At 44.4% G+C, this 18,153-nt stretch overlaps 1 protein-coding gene and 1 long non-coding RNA gene across 12 annotated transcripts in view; one reads left to right on the plus strand and one right to left on the minus strand.

Moving 5' to 3' along the window:
* EGLN1 (egl-9 family hypoxia inducible factor 1) overlaps positions 1–18,153 on the plus strand; it is a 501,918-nt gene that overhangs the window by 33,200 nt on the left and 450,565 nt on the right. The window lies entirely within an intron of this gene.
* LOC130362434 (uncharacterized) lies at positions 12,830–13,653 on the minus strand. The gene is made up of 3 exons (XR_008891420.1): positions 13,259–13,653; positions 12,982–13,172; positions 12,830–12,894 (listed from the first exon to the last, which is right to left on the minus strand). It is a non-coding gene; the product is annotated as an uncharacterized LOC130362434 (long non-coding RNA).

Raw genomic sequence — 18,153 nt, forward strand, 5'->3', positions numbered from 1 at the left:
ATCTAATGATTCCTCATATAAGTGTAATAAAGTGTTTAAAAAAAAAAAAAGTTTTAATAAAAGTTTGAAAGACACACATTAACCCAGTGGTCTTCAAACTGTGGCCCTCCAGATGTTACAAAACTACAATTCCCAGCATGCCCGGACAGCCTTTGGCGGTCCGGGCATGCTGGGAGTTGTAGTTTTGCAACATCTGGAGGGCCACAGTTTGAAGACCGCTGCATTAACCACTTCCATGTTAAAAGTTCAAATCACCCCCTTTTCCTATATAAAAACATGTAAACATAATAAAAGTAAACATATTTGGTATCGCTTCGTGCGTAATTGTACAACCTATTAAATATAACATTATGTATCCCGTACGGTAAATGTTAAAAAAAATACCAAACCACAGAATTGCTATTTTTATAATATCCAAGAAAAAAAAGTAAAAAAAGCGATTAAAAAGTCAGATCAATACCAAAATGGTACCGATACAAAAAACAGATTATGGCGCAAAAAATGAGCCCTCATACAGCTTGGTATGTGGAAAAAAAATAAAGCTACAGGGGTTAAAAAATGGCAATTAAAAAAATTAGAAAAATTCCAGAATTAGTAAAACATGACGTAAATGATACAAATCTGGTATTGCTGTAATCAGGCAACCTAAAGTATAAAACTAACATGTTACCTCAACCACAAGGTAAATGGCGTAGAAAATAAAACCACCAAATCTGCAAAATTATCTTTTACTATTTCAATATCACTTCCCTAAATATATATATATATATATATATATATATATATATATATATATATATTATAATATATATATTTTGGCTCAGAGAATATGTTATTGAAAAATTTAAAGGTATCATTATAGTAGGTAGTTATGGCTATTATAGGGCGAGGAGGAAAAAATCTGAGCGTAAAAGCGAAAATTGGCCCGGACAAGTGGATCGTCATGAGGGACAAGTAGATTTTGCTCCATTTTAGTCCCGTGGACAAGTAGTTTTTTATAAAATTCCCACACCCCTGGTTAGTTATAAACTTTTAAAACATGACATTAAAATAGTATTGCACTTAAACGGTGGGACAATGGTGGGGGTTTATAGTCCGATGTTTGTAATAGGATATGTCCAATAAACAGTTTTTGCAGCGCTGGAGGCTCGCAGTTACGAGCCCACTGAGTATACAGTAGCGCTAAAGATCTATCCTCTATACCCCGATGGCACGAGGACAAAGTACAAGAGGAAAAATAGATCAAAGTTAGGCATTTAGTGCCTCTTACCGGCTCCGGCGTATGCAGTCATATGCGCATAGCAGTGCTTAACGGTGATCCGGGTTGATGCCTCTCAGCCCGGCAGCACGGGGAAGGTGTAGGAGAGGTGAAGATGTCAGGTACAGATGGTTATTGTGTAGTCCACTGGAAAAGGTAATGTTCATTTGTAAGGTGTGGCAGCGCTGGAGGTCTTTGGTGTGGGATCCCTCTCTACTGCTGAGAGGGCAGTAAAAGACCAATAGTGGTGGACATATAATCCAAATAGTCCCGACTTATTGTGCAAAGGCAGTCTTGGACCAGATGCGTTTCGGGGAGCAGCGTCCCCTTTTTCAATGGTGGATATGCAAAGACTGTGTCACAAACGAACATTACCTTTTCCAGCGGACTACGCAATAATCATCTGTACCGGACATCTTCACCTCTCCTACACCTTCCCCGTGCTGCCGGGGCTGAAAGGCATCAATCCGGATCACCATTAAGCACGGCTATGCGCATATGACTGCTTTCGCCGGAGCCGGTAAGAGGCACTAACTGCCTGTCTTTGATCTATTTTTCCTCTTGTACTTTTTCCCCGTGCCATCGAGGTATAGAGGATAGATCTTTAGCGCTACTGCGCGTACAAGTATACTCAGTGGGCTCGTAAGTGCGAGCCTCCAGCGCTGCAAAAACAGTTTATTGGACATATCCTATTACAAACATTGGACTATAAACCCCCACCATTGTTCCGCCGTTTAAGTTGAAAACTACTTTAACGTCATGTTTATAACTAACTTTTACCATTCTATTTTAGTGAGCTGTCTGTGGCAAGGCCCTGCCCCAGACCTCACAGTATTATTCAATAAATGTAATTATATTTTATATCTTATTATCAGACACTTCCTTTCTTTCTTCTTTATCTCAATTTATTCTGCCTTATTCAAAATTTTCTTCTTAGCCTAGTAGGACTGCTATTTTTCCATTTTTTTAAATCAGTATATATTTGGCACACGGGTATGGGCAATGCAGTATCCTCGGTTTAGGTGTCTTATATTTTACGTAGAGCTCCCACACTTGTACATTTTATTACACTAAAATATCATGATAGTTGCACTTTAAGGACGGACCCATTTTTTTTACCTCAATGACCATTTTTTATTTAATTTTTTTTATTTGACATATATCTCTTTAAATGGTAACTTTAGAATGCTTTTTCTGAGCGTAGCGATTCTGAGATAGTTTTTTTTCGTGACCTATTGGCCCAGATTTATCAAACTGTGTGAGGATAAAAAGTGGAGTGATTTTCCCTCAGCAACCAATCACAGCTCAGCTCTGGTAAAGTGAAAGGTGAGCTGTGATTGGTTGCCATGAGAAAATTACTGCACTTTTTCTCTCACACCATTTGATAAATCTGAGCCATTGTACTTTATATAAGTGGTGCATTTTTGTTGACACATGCAGCATTTTTTGTGAAAAGCTCCAAAATATGTGTTTATTTTTTATTTTTATGGTGCACACTGTGCGGTAAAAGTGATGTTATGTCTGTGGGTCAGTACGATTATGGCGATACCCATTTTATATAGCTTTCTATGTTCTTTTTCCTTTTCTGAGCAAAATAATTTTTCTACCATTCAGTTTGCAACTGCCGTAACTTTTTTTATTTTTCTTCCGACGCCAATGAGCAAGGGCTTATTTTTTGCGGGATGAGCTGTACTTTTTATTGGTATAATTTTTGCGATACGTGCTACCTTTTGATCTTTTTTATTCCGCTATTTGTACCAAAATTGGCGAATTTAGCGCTTTTTTTGATGTGTGTTTTTTATTTATTTATTTTTACGACGTTCACCTTTCGGGATAATTTACATTATAGTTTTATAGTACATATCATTACGGACGTGGCAATACCAATTATGTATATGATTTGTGTTTTTGATCTTTTTTGGTGATAATATAGGGCTTTTATTGGGAAATGGGCATTTATTATTTTATTTTACGCTTTTATTGAAGAACTTTTTATTTAATTTTTTACAGGTTATACTATGCTGCAATACATTTGTACTGCAGCACAGTATGACCTGATCAGCTGCACACAGCACAGCATGTGCTATCCAGCCTGTGGCTGGATCTCACAGGCTTCCGTAGCAGGCATACAGGAGGTCATGATCTGACCTCCTGCTGCCATAGCAACCAACGGCAACTCGCGATCGTATCACGGCGCTGCCGTTGGTGAACAAGGGGGAGAGTGCTCCCCCTGTCAACACCATAGATGCCGTGATCAGGATTGATCTTGGTATCTATGGGGTTAATGCTGCTGGGACAAGCGCGATCGCGGCTCTGGCAGCTGTGGTGGGACTCCGGCTGTGATTGACAGCCGGGTCCCGCCGCTTATCTCCCGCGATGCCCGCGGCAGTGCCGGAGATCGTTATGACGTATGCATACGTCCCATCGCGCGAACGTGTCAGGTAGGGGTTAAAGACGAAGGACCCCCTTCTCCCGATATAACGCAGGGTGACGTGGTGATCCCGCGTCATATTGTGTCGGTCCCAGCGGCTAACGGTAGTCGAGATCCAGGGCTAATACAGGACATCACCGATCGTGGTGATTAAAGATGAGCGAACTTTTGAAAAATTTGATTCGGCCGATTCGCCGAATTTTCCGAAAAAGTTTGTTTCGATCCGAATTTTTTCGTGGTGAATCTACATTAAAAAAGGCTATTTCTAGCCTACATACAGCCTCTATAGGGGTATAGAACACTTTGCTGTGTTCTAAAACGCATATGGAGTGTGCTGGGTTAGTGAAATAATACTGTTATTCAGAATAACATGCAGATTACCGGCATCACTTTTAGAATCACTGCCGCACAGCAGCACAATGACAGAGCCTGGTGGTGGCATCAGTGTCAGGAGACCATATAGTGACTGAATGACAGCGTGGAGGTGTTGGCAGCATGAGGGAACCATTTAGTGGCTGAATGGCACAGCGTGGAGGTGTTGGCAGCATGAGGACACCATATAGTGGCTAAATGACACAGCTTGGATGAAGCTGAAGCATGAGGACACCATATAGTGGCTGAATGACACAGCGTGGAGGTGTTGGCAGCATGAGGAGACAATATAGTGGCTGAATGGCACAGCGTGGAAGTGTTGGCAGCATGAGGAGACCATATAGTGGCTAAATGACACAGCATGGAGGTGTTGGCTGCATGAGGAGACCATATAGTGGATAAATGGCACAGCCCGGAGTTGCCAGCAGCATGAGTAGGCACAAAAGGCCTTCACAATCCCTAAGATTAAAAGATGAATTAAGAAATTTAAACCGAAGATTTTGGATAGCAGGTGCTACCCATGAGAAAATTTGAAATTACCAGACCCAGGCCCAGCAGTGGCATCAGTAACCCATATATTGCCTGAATGACACAGCCTGGATTTGGCTGATGCACAAGTACACACCAGGGCTTCACAATCCCTCCCAAAAAACACCACAATTTTAGAATTAAAAAAAAAAAAGATTTGCTACCTATGAGAAAATGTGAAATTCCCTGACCCAGGCCCAGCAGCGCCATCATTTTTTTATTTGAAATTTAAAACAACCTTTGCGTGTCCCGGACCCCAGCGTGTGGGTACGATAGGACCAAATCCAACAAGCCCCCACAGGGCTCATGTGGCCGTGAGATTTAGGCGAAACATCTCCATTGCCCTGACCGGCCATTGTTTCCAAGACTTCTCGCCAAGGTAAACCATGTGAAGAACAGCGTGACACCGCCGTGACCTGCACACATGGTATGCTGAAGGGCCACTGAGACTTGTCCGGGTAGTGGAGGCTTAAGACACAGTGGAGGATGTGGAGGCGGAGTAGCACACTGTCGCAGGACCAACGGGCTAACAGAGTGTAGCAGGAAGCAGCATTGAGTACACACCAGGGCTTCAGAATTCCAAAGAAAAAACAACCATTTTTAATATAATTTTAAGAATATTTAGGACATTTAGGTGCTACCTATATGTTGCCTGAATGACACAGCCTGGAGTTGGCTGATGCATGCGTACACACTAGGGCTTCACAATCCCTCCAAAAAAACACAACAATTGTAGAAATTTATGAAGAAGACTTATGGATAGCGGGTGCTACCTATGAGAGAATTTGAAATTCCCAAAACCAGGCCCAGCAGCGCCATCAGTAAACCATATATTGCCTGAATGACACAGGCTGGAGTTGGCTGATGCATGAGTACACACCAAAGCTTCACAATCCCTAATAAAAAAGAAAAACATTTTTGCCGAAAAATTTTTACGAAAATTTAGGACAGCGAGTGCTCTCTCTATATTACCGGAATGACGCAGCCTGGAGTTGGCTGCAGCATGAGGAGACCATTGAAATGTGTGATTTTTTTTATTTGAAATTTAAATGAAAATTTGTGTCCCGGACCCTGCCGTGTGGGTACAAAGGACCTAATCTCACAAGCACCCACAGGGCTCATGTGGCCGTAAGATGTAGGCGCAACATCTCCATAGCCCTGACTGGCCATCTTTGGTTTTTGTACCTTTGTTTAAGAACAAGCCCATATCCAAGAGTCCAGAAGACTCTATAATGCAGGACGGTGGACCACCAAAAGACAGTCTTCTATAAAATAATTTTTTATGAAATAAAGAAGCAGAGTTCATCCCTCTCCGTATTTGTTTTGAAAATTTTACTTAAAAAATCACACGCAACAATCATTCAATGGTGTAATGGTTATTATTGTGGAAAATTCAAGTTTATTACTGTGATAATTATCAGAAAATTTGAAAAAAACACTACCCAAGAGTTGTTAATAAACCCCATACATTGCACCATAAATGTTGAAATTTAAATTAAGCATGCATGTATATGTATTTCAAAAATCCTAAAATTAAAGGCTCAAGCCCAGAAGCATCATGAAGTCAAGTAGTTCCTGAAAGACACAGGAGCAGTCAGGAGTAGGCATCAGCAGTACCCAATAGGCTTTAATAACCCCTTACATTGCACGTTCACTCGTGAGATCGAGCAATAACAGGTGTGTTATGCCCTCAGATGTCCGGGGCTGCACGCGCGCTACACTGAACGGACCAGCGTGTGTCTATCTTTCACCGACAGGTGCGGGTAACCTGCTGAACACCCTTCGCGATAGGGATCAGGGATTGCAATTCTGTGCCAGGAAAGAAGAATCACAACTAAGCAACGGTCATAAGCTCGAGTTCATTAAGTCCCTGCCCTTTGTACACACCGCATGTCTCTACTACCGATTGGATGGTTTAGTGAGGTCCTCGGATCGGCCCCGGCGGGGTAGGAGAAGGCCCTAGCAGAGCTCCGAGAATTTAAAGATCATTGTTGAAATTAGCATTAAGCATGTATTAGCTACTGCTAAACTTCCAAAAATGTAAAGGGGTACTCTGCCCCTAGACATCTTATCCCCTATCCAAAGGATAGGGGATACGATGTCAGATCGCCGCGGTGCCGCTGCTGGGGAGCCCCGGGATCCCCGCTGCGGCACTGCGCTATCATTACAGCACAGAGCGAGTTCGCTCTGCACGTAATGACGCGCAATACAGGGGCCGGAGCATCGGGACATCACTGCTCCGCCCCTCTTGACGTCACGGCCCGCCCCTTTCAATACAAGTCTATGGGAGGGGGCGCGGCGGTCGTCACGCCCCCTGCTATAGACTTGCATTAAGGGGACAGGCCGTGATGTCAAGAGGGGCGGAGCCATGACGTCACGCGGCTCTGTCCCCTGTATCGCCCGTCATTACGCACACAGCGAACTTGCTCTGTGCTGTAATGATAGCGCAGTGCAGCAGCGGGGATCCCGGGGCTCCCCATCAGCGGCACCGCGGCGATCTGACATCTTATCAGATGTCTAGGGGCGGAGTACCCCTTTAAGGCCTGAGGCATCAGGGAGGCAATTATTTCCTGAAAGACACAGAATGAGTCAGGAGCAGTCATTCGCAGTACCCAAGAGGGTTTCATAAACAACCCCTTACATTTAAAGATCAATGTTAAAATTTGCATTAAGCATGTATTTAACTACTGCAAAACATCAAAAATTGAAGGCTCAAGGCCTGAGGCATCAGGGAGGCAAGTAGTTCCCGAAAGACACAGAATGAGTCAGGAGCAGTCATTCGCAGTACCCAAGAGGGTTTCATAACCATCCCCTTACATTTAAAGATCAATGTTGAAATTTGCATTAAGCATGTATTTAGCTACTGCTAAACATCCAAAAATTGAAGGCCTGAGGGCAGGGAGGCAAGTAGTTCCTGAAAGACACAGAATGAGTATGGAGCAGGCATTCGCAATACCCAAGAGGGTTTCATAACCCCTTACATTTAAAGATGAATGTTGACATTTGCATTAAGCATGTATTTAGCTACTGCTAAACATCCAAAAATTAAAGGCCCAAGGCCAGAAGCATCAGTGAGGCAAGTAGTTCCTGAAAGACACAGGATGAGCCAGGAGCAGGCAATTGCAGTACCAAAGAGGGTTTCATAACCCTAATTGATTACCCAAGAGGGTTTCATAACCAACCATAATTGGGAAATGTTGGTGTAGCAGCATGGTCAATCTACTCTGAGGCATCTGGCATTGGTGGCTGGAAATCCTGGCTGATCCATCCCTGATTCATCTTGACAAAGGTCAGTCTCTCCACATTTTTGGTGGACAGACGAGTTCGCCTTGGTGACTATGGCCCCGGCCAGAACTAAACACCCGCTCTGATGGCACACTACTGGCCGGGCAGGACAGCTTTTCCAGGGCAAACGCTGCTAGTTGTGGCCATAAATCAAGTTTGGCTGCCCAGAAGTCCAGCGGATCTTCAATGGTTGTTGGCATGGCCATGTCAAGGTATGCCACCACCTGCTGGTTCAGGTCCTGCTCCATGTCTACCTGCTGCTGATGAGTTGCTTCACTATGCGGGTGAAGAAAGCTACTCATCAGCGACTGTAGACTCAGGCTGCTGCTGATTGAACTGGTACTGCTCCTCCCACCCCTCCCCAGCAGCCATGGCAGTGGAAGGTGAGCGCAGAGGGCCCCGCGAGTCAGACCTGGGAGTGGATGGACCATGTGGCCGATAGGCATCAGCCAACTGACTACGTAGAATCTCTCTGTAGTAGGTCAGTTTGTCCTCCCTCTCACTGGGTGAAAAAAGGCCCCCATTTTGGGACGGTAGCGAGGGTCTGATAAGGTGGAGATCCAGAAGTCATCCCGCTGACGAATTTTGACAATTCGGGGGTCACTACGCAAGCAACTGAGCATGCATCGTGCCATTTGCGCCAGTGACTTGGAGGGACTACCTGCCTCCATCTCCACTGCATACTGCCACGGTGTGTCTGGGTCCTCTGTCTCAACTTCCTCATAACATAGTTACATAGTTAGTACGGTCGAAAAAAGACATATGTCCATCAAGTTCAACCAGGGAATTAAGGGGTAGGGGTGTGGCGCGATATTGGGGAAGGGATGAGATTTTATATTTCTTCATAAGCATTAATCTTATTTTGTTCCAGGAATGTATCTAATCCTGTTTTAAAGCTGTTAATTGTTCCTGCTGTGACCAGTTCCTGAGGTAGACCGTTCCATAAATTCACAGTCCTCACGGTAAAGAAGGCGTGTCGCCCCTTGAGACTAAACTTTTTCTTCTCCAGACGGAGGGAGTGCCCCCTCGTCCTTTGGGGGGGTTTAACCTGGAACAGTTTTTCTCCATATTTTTTGTATGGGCCATTAATATACTTATATACGTTTATCATATCCCCCCTTAAACGTCTCTTCTCAAGACTAAACAATTGTAACTCCTTTAATCGCTCCTCATAGCTAAGATGTTCCATGCCCCATATTAGTTTAGTCGCGCCTCTCTGCACCCTTTCCAACTCCGCAGTGTCCCTTTTATGGACAGGTGCCCAAAACTGAACAGCATATTCCAGGTAAGGCCGTACCAATGATTTATAAAGGGGGAGTATTATGTCCCTGTCCCTTGAGTCCATGCCTCTTTTGATACATGACAATATCCTGCCGGCTTTGGAAGCAGCAGCCTGACATTGCATGCTATTCTGTAGTCTGTGATCTACAAGTACACCCAGATTCTTCTCTACCAGTGACTCTGCCAGTTTAATCCCCCCTAAGACATACGATGCATGCAGGTTATTAGTACCCAGATGCATAACTTTACATTTATCCACATTGAACCTCATTTGCCAAGTGGATGCCCAGACACTTAGTCTATCCAAGTCATCCTGTAACTTATGCACATCCTCTATAGACTGTACTGTGCTACAAAGCTTGGTGTCATCTGCAAAGATAGAAACAGAGCTGTTAATACCATCCTCTATATCATTGATAAATAAATTAAACAACAGCTGTCCCAGTACTGAACCTTGGGGTACACCACTAATAACCGGGGACCAATCAGAGTACGAATCATTGACCACCACTCTCTGGGTACGATCCATGAGCCAGTGTTCAATCCAGTTACAAACTAAAATTTCCAAACCCAAAGACCTTAACTTACCTGTCAGACGTCTATGAGGGACAGTATCAAACGCTTTAGCAAAATCCAGAAACACTATATTCACAGCCATTCCTCTGTATAGGCTTCTACTCACCTCTTCATAAAAGCAAATTAGATTGGTTTGACAACTTCTATCCTTAGTAAACCCATGCTGGCTATCACTTATAATACAATTATCCCCTATGTATTCCTGTATGTAATCCCTTATAAGTCCTTCAAACAATTTACCCACAATGCACGTTAAACTTACCGGTCTATAGTTTCCTGGGGAAGACCTAGAGCCCTTTTTGAAGATTGGCACCACATTCGCCTTGCGCCAGTCCCTTGGCACAATACCAGACACCAGAGAATCTCTAAATATCATGTACAGGGGTACAGATATTACTGAACTTACCTCTCTAAGAACTCTTGGGTGTAGTCCATCCGGTCCTGGGGATTTGCTTACATTTATATCACTTAACTTACCTTGTACCATCTCTACATTAAGCCAGTTCAGTACATTACATGATGTGTTACCAGCACTGACCTGGCCAATCTCAGCTCCTTCTTCCATAGTGTATAAAGAACTAAAGAACCCATTCAGTAGCTCCGCCTTCTCTTGATCGCCTGTGACAACCTCCCCATTATCATTATTAAGGGGTCCTACATGCTCTGTCCTTGGTTTTTTTGCATTTATATATCTAAAAAAATATTTAGGATTAGTTTTGCTTTCTTTGGCCACCTGTCTCTCATTTTGAATTTTTGCTGTTTTTATTACATTTTTACAGATTTTATTAAGCTCCTTGTACTGTTTAAATGTTATAGCTGACCCATCAGATTTGTATTTTTTGAAGGCTATTTTTTTGTTGTTTATTGCTCTTTTAACATCATGTGTCAGCCATGTAGGATTTAGTTTTAATCGTTTATATTTGTTCCCCTTTGGTATATATTTAGCTGTATAGTTATTTAGAGTTGATTTAAAGATGTCCCATTTACCTTCTGTATCAGTATTTGACAACACCTCCCCCCAGTCTATGTCCTGTAGTGCAGCCCTCAGCCCAGGGAAATTTGCCTTTTTAAAGTTATATGTTTTTGCCTTCCCCGCCTGTCTTTGTTTTCTACATTTTAAGTCAAAAGTAACTATATTGTGGTCGCTATTACCAAGGTTTTCCCGCACAGTTACATTACCAACCAGCTCTGCGTTGTTGGAAATGATCAGATCCAACAAGGCATCACTTCTTGTTGGGTCCTCCACAAACTGGCCCATAAAATTATCCTGCAATAAATTTAGGAATTGTCGCCCCTTTGTAGTTTTATCCAACCCTGGACCCCAATCTATATCTGGATAGTTAAAATCTCCCATTATTACCACTGTACCTGCCCGGGCGGCCCTCTCTATTTGTTTATGAAGCCGAACTTCTATCTCTTCAGTGATATTAGGGGGTCTGTAGATTACACCAAATACTATTTTTTCAGTATTTCCCTCCTTTTGTAATTCTACCCACAATGATGCCACATCCTCAGAATCATCACACACTATGGCATCGTTCACACTGACTTTCATACCACTTCTTACATACAGACAGACTCCACCACCTTTTCTGTTCATTCTATCCTTGCGAAACAATGTAAACCCCTGCAGATTGACACCCCAGTCAGTCCAGCCATGATATCAATATGTTCCTCCAGTATCAAGGCCTCAAGCTCCCCCATTTTATTTGCTAGGCTTCTGGCATTTGTGAACATACACTTTACATTTCCATCCTTTATGTTATTGGAGTTAATGGAATTCAAGGGTGTAAGTTTTATTTTCCTATGAAGCTTATTCCTATTAACTATTCTAACCCCTCCCTCCGCTCCACCCCCAGGTACATTTATAATTCCCACCTCTCTATCTACACTATCTTCCCCCTCTTTGCTGTAGGTTCCCTCCCCCCAAGTCCCTAGTTTAAACACTCCTCCACCCTTCTAGCCATCTTCTCCCCAAGCAAAGCTGCACCCTCCCCATTGAGGTGCAGCCCGTCCCTACGGTAGAGCCGGTAACCGACAGCGAAGTCAGCCCAGTTCTCCATGAACCCAAACCCTTCCTTCCTACACCAGCTTCTGAGCCACTTGTTTACCTCCCTGATCTCCCGCTGCCTCTCTGGTGGGGCTCGTGGTACTGGTAGTATTTCAGAAAAGACTACCTTGGAGGTCCTTGCCTTAAGCTTGCGGCCTAAGTCCCTGAAATCATTTTTAAGGACACTCCACCTACCTCTTACTTTGTCATTGGTGCCAATATGTACCATGACTGCTGGGTCCTCTCCAGCCCCGCCCAACAACCTGTCAACCCGATCCCCGATGTGCCGAACTCGTGCGCCAGGCAGACAACACTCTGTTCGGCGATCCCGGTCTTTGTGACAGATTGCCCTGTCTGTCCCCCTAATAATTGAGTCCCCCACCACTAGTACCTGTCTGGCCTGCCCTGTACTCCTCCCTCCCTCCTTACTGGAGCAGACACCCCCCTGGCGGTCAGAGGCGGTATCCTGCTGCAGTTCTGCTAGCTCTGTAATGGCATCCCCCTCATCTGCCAAGCGGGCAAACTTGTTGGGGTGTGCCAGTTCAGGACTAGCCTCCCTGACACTTTTTCCCCTACCCTTCTTTCTAACTGTAACCCAGCTAACTGCCTGACTGTCCTGCAACTCCGTCCCACTGTCCTCCCCCACCTCTATTCCCGAGAGTGCCTGCTCAGTGAGCAGGAGACTCCTCTCCATGTTGTTAATGCTTCTCATTGTTGCCAGTCGCCCCTCTAGATGCAGGATCTGGGCTTCCAAACGGACAACTAGCACACATCTCGCACAACAATATGCTCCCTCAAACTGTTGTTCAAGGATTGCATACATTGAACAGGATGTACATTGGACTGCATTTTCCAACATGGAGGCCATCTAGTTATGGGGATTTCACAAATGTATAGGAAAAAACAGACAGTCAAAAATACACTTAAAATTTTTTGTAGACCTTGTGGGTTCAAAAATTAAAACTCACAGCGATCTCAACCTCCTGCTTTCAAACTCCAGTTTTTGAAACTCCTCTTTCACGCCCCCTCACAGCAACACTTAGAAGAGCAAGCTCTCAATAAGAGTCCCAAGCTAAGATTTATACACCTGTGCCCAATCTACTCCTCCTCCCCCTAGAGGTGGAACAGAGAAAAAAAAAAAATTAAAAAGGGTGTTTAAACTAACAGTTATCCCACTATGTGCAAAAGAGAAAAACTTACCCAAAATATGAATGTGGGCTATAGGCAGTCGCACCCACTCCACAGATTCACTCCGCACAACAGATAATCACAGTTTTTGAAACTCCTCTTTCACGCCCCCTCTTACACAGCAACACTCAGAAAGAGCAAGCTCTCAATAAGAGTCCCAAGCTAAGATTTATACACCTGTGCCCAATCTACTCCTCCTCCCCCTAGAGGTGGAACAGAGAAAAAAAAAAATTAAAAAGGGTGTTTAAACTAACAGTTATCCCACTATGTGCAAAAGAGAAAAACTTACCCAAAATATGAATGTGGGCTATAGGCAGTCGCACCCACTCCACAGATTCACTCCGCACAACAGATAATCACAGTTTTTGAAACTCCTCTTTCACGCCCCCTCTTACACAGCAACACTCAGAAAGAGCAAGCTCTCAATAAGAGTCCCAAGCTAAGATTTATACACCTGTGCCCAATCTACTCCTCCTCCCCCCAAAATATGAATGTGGGCTATAGGCAGTCGCACCCACTCCACAGATTCACTCCGCACAACAGATAATCACAGTTTTTGAAACTCCTCTTTCACGCCCCCTCTTACACAGCAACACTCAGAAAGAGCAAGCTGAGTGGCTGAAGTGCATGCAGTTTCCTTGCCATTTTCAGGATGTTTTGCAAATGGGGTGAAGACTTGAGGAAGTGCTTGACAACCAGATTCAACATGTGTGCCATGCAGGGCGCATGTTTCACACTTCCTTGTCGCAGCGTGGACACGATGTTCTTCCCGTTGTCGGTCACCATGGTTCCCATTTCCAGATTTCATGGAGTAAGCCATACTCGGATTTCTTTACGAATGAACTTTAGCAGTTCCTCTCCTGTGTGACTCCGTTCTCCAAGGTAAACCATGTGAAGAATAGCTTGACACCGCCGTGCCCTACACACATGGTGCGATGAATGGCCACCGAGATTTGGACGTGCAGTGGAGGCCGAGGACACAGTGGAGGATGAGGAGGCGGCGTCGCACACTGTAACAGGACCAACTGCCTGGGAGCGAGAGCGTGGAGGAGGAAGCGGTGTGACCTGTCCAAGTTGCTGTTGTGGCTGTGCAGGAACCACATTTACCCAGTGAGCCGTAAAAGACAAGTATTGTCCCTGCCCGTAGTTACAGCTCCATACGTCGGCACTGCCGTGCACTTTTGAACACACCGACAGGCTCAAGGACTGGCCCACCTTCTCTTGTACAAACTTATGCAGGGCTGGTACTGCCTTCTTCTCAAAGAAATGACGGCTTGGGCCTCTCCACCTCAGCTCGGCACAAGCCATCAATTCTCTGAAAGGTGCAAAGTCCACTACTTGAAAAGGGAGGGACTGCAACACCAGCAACTTGGACAGGACACTTCTGCGCCGTTGGATGAGTGGGCATGTTGTCTCTTGGACATGGCTTCGCCGATGAATGGCTGACTAAAAGCGGGAGAAGCAGGAGCGACAGAAGGAGGGGTTGACACACAGCTCCCTTCGGCTGAAGTGGTGAAGCCTTGGCTGGATGAAGGAAGGAGCGGATGGCCACTGGGTGATGCAGCAGGCTGGACCACTACATCGGAGCCACGGTTCTCCCAGGCCGCTTCATGGTGGCAAAGCATGTGTTGACGCAGGGCTGTGGTGCCGACACTGGGACCCTGGCCACGCTTCACCTTCTGCCGACAGATCTTGCATGTGGCTACGTGAACCTCCTCCGGATGCCTTATGAAAAACTTCCACACCGCCGAGTAGCTGATTTACCCACCCGCAGTCCGGGTGGGCTCCTGAATTTGGCTCCTGAATTTTTGGCTCCTGAATTTCCACTACTGCCACCACGCTGACTGCCGTGCTACCGCCTTGCTGCCTCAAGGGCAACCTGCAAGTCTCTTCTCCTGATGAGCATGAAGCCCCTTCTGCACCCGGCTCCCAATTGCGATCGACTTCATCATCAACAGTTGTGTGCACGTCAATGATGTCCTCCTCAGGTTCCCCAACAGTGTCTGCTTCAGGACCCTGAACACTTGCAACACCGCCTCCGACGTCATTCTCCGCATCACTACTTGGCCACCTAGTGGAGCAAGCGGCGCATGTCTCCTCCTCTTCTTGGCTGTCCAGTAGCTGATGACTGTCCTCTATTAGATCGTCCTCAGTAAATAGTGGAGCTGAACCCACAGCATAAGATACTTCTTTAGGAGAGGGAACAGTATTGGACATAGGCAATGAGAGGGAACAGCAGAGGACATAGGCAATGAGAGGACACGGACTGCTCCCGGGTTATGCCGACTGAGGGTTGTGTCTGAGGAACCCACCGACTGTTGACTGGGGGTGTCAGATGTAACTTGTGATGATGTGGATGAGCGTGTTAACCAATTCACGACGGCAGATGGGTTGCTGGTGGAGACTCGACCGCTGGCTGATAACGGGAGCTCAGGCCTCTCGCTGCGACTCCTGCTGCCACTCGCCCCAAGTCTACTGCCAACTCTGCCTGAAGTATTTAGGCCTCTGCCACTCCTCTGTGCACGTCCTGGCACTTCTCTGCCTGACATACTTAGTGCGTTTATGAGGGTATTACAATACGCTACACTACTCTTTAAACAGTATTTGTCTAGAACAGCAGCAGGTGATTACTTACGACTGTCCTTGAACAGTATGTAGGCCCTTGACAGATTAACAGGTACTAAATGGTACAATACATGGATGTACGTATGCAGTATGCACTGATGAGGGCAGTAATATGCCTAACTATTAGCAGAAAAAAACTCTGTATTTTTGTAAAACACCAGCCGGTGGATACTATTGTTTGGACTTTGACGGTATGGAGCACCTTGACAGCTTAACAGGTACTAAATGGTACAATACTTGGATGTACCTATGCGGTATGCACTGATCAGGGCAGTAATATGCCTATTAGCAGAAAAAACTCTGTATTTTTGTAAAACACCAGCCGGTGGATACTATTGTTTGGACTTTGACGGTATGGAGCACTTTGACAGCTTAACAGGTACTAAATGGTACAATACTTGCATGTACCTATGCGGTATGCACTGATGAGGGCAGTTATATATGCGTAACTATAAGCAGATAAAACTATTTAAAAAAAAAAAAACAGCCGGTGAATAGTATTTTTGGACTTGCACAGTATGTAGCCAGCCCCTTGACATATTAACAGGTCCAAAATGGTACAAATGCACTACAGTCCACTGAACAATCACGTATTTCTGAACAGCAGCAGGACCCAACAGTGCAGCACCACAAAAAAAAAAATCCAGGGATTAAACCTCAAATTGTACTCTGTCACACAATTCTGAGCAGCATAAGATTTGTGGAGCAAATAAAAATAAACTCAGTTGGGCTGAAAAATGAGGAGATAAGATGCTTCAGAAAGTTCAGGCAGCTTGGAGATCTGTATGAGGCAGCTATCTGCCCCTCTCTGCTGCAATGCTCAATAAAGTGAATAGGAGGTTTAGCTATCAATGATCCTTCTCAGTGTAACAGCAAAGCACTCTGCACTCCTGCCTTTCCCTAATGCTGATGTGACTAGCAGTTGCAGTGTAATGCTGTGGTATGAGCTATTCACACACACGCAGTCCTGTCCTCTCCATCTGAGTGCATAGATGAAATGAAGAGAGGCAAGATGGCTGCCGATTATGTAGGGTCTGTGACATCACAGGGGTCAGTGAACACTGATAGGCTGCATCTCACATGTGATTCAGGGTCAGCGCGCCTACCTTCATTCCCGCCGCTGTTTCCCGCCCTCCCATAATCCCCTGCCCCATGTACTCACATGTGGATCCGCCATCTTAGGTCCCCAATTGCCTGGAACGCTGTAAAATGGAGTTTAATGAAGCGATTTGCGCGATAGAATCGCGGCGATATTCGTATTCGTTGCAAATCAAATTTTTCATGAAATTCGTAACGAATTCGGGTTCGTCAACTTCGATTCGCTCATCTCTAGTGGTGATGTCTGATATTAACCCTTTAGACGTGGCGATCAAAGTTGATCATCGTCTCTAAATTAAAAAGAAAAGCATTCCCGGCTGAAAAGCATTCCCAGGCTGATCAGGACCACCGCAGTGCCCTGATCAGCTAGGACGCACGAGAAGGGTCCCTTACCTACCTCCTCTGCGTCCGATCGGCGATTGATTGCTCCAAGCCTGAGATCCATGCATTAGCAATCGACTGCCGATAACACTGATCAATGCAATGCTATGGGCAAGCATTGATCAGTGCCTGCAATCAATGTAATGCTTGTTATATTCCCCTATGGGGACTATAACATTGCAAAAAAAAAAAGTTAAATGTGATTTACCCCCTTCCCTAATAAAAATAAACCTATGTGGTATCGCTGTGTGCGTTAATGTCCGTACTATAAAAATATATCATTAATTAAAACCACACGGTCAATGGAGTACACTTAAAATAATTCCAAAGTCCAAAATATAATTTTTATTCATTTTTTTAATTAATTAATTAATTAATTTTTTTATGGTATAAAAGTCCGGTATAAACAAAAATAGTACCAATAAAAACTTCAGATCACGGCGCAAAAAATGAGCCCTCATACATCCCCGTATGTGGAAAAATAAAAGTTATAAGGGTCAGAAGAGGACATTTTTAAATCTTTTCGTGCATGTAGATATGATTTTTTTCCAGAAGTAAGACAAAATCGAACTGATGTACAGTCATGGCCGTAAATGTTGGCACCCCTGAAATTTTTCTAGAAAATTAAGTATTTCTCACAGCAACGGATTGCAGTAACACATGTTTTGCTATACACGTTTTTTCCCCTTTGTGTGTATTGGAACTAAAACAAAAAGAGAAGAGAAAAAAGTTAATTGGACATAATGTCACTCCAAAAATGGGCTGGACAAAATTATTGGCACCCTTTCAAAATTGTTTAAAAAATAAGGATGTGATTCTCCTTTAAACTCACATGTGGCAAGTAACAGGTGTGAGCAATATAAAACCTGAAAGCAGATAAAAAGGAGAGGAGTTCACTCAGTCTTTGCATTTTGTGTCTTTGTGTGCCACATTAAATGGGCACTGTCAGATACAAAAACTTTTGATGTGTTGTAAAGCATGCAAAACAAATTGGTTTTGCAATTGCTTTCATTAGAAAATTTTCAGTATTTCATGCTGAAAAAGCCAGTCAAACAACTGCCCCCCCCCCGCCTGCTTGGA

Source organism: Hyla sarda, chromosome 3, assembly GCF_029499605.1.
Source record: "Hyla sarda isolate aHylSar1 chromosome 3, aHylSar1.hap1, whole genome shotgun sequence".
NCBI lineage: Eukaryota > Metazoa > Chordata > Amphibia > Anura > Hylidae > Hyla > Hyla sarda.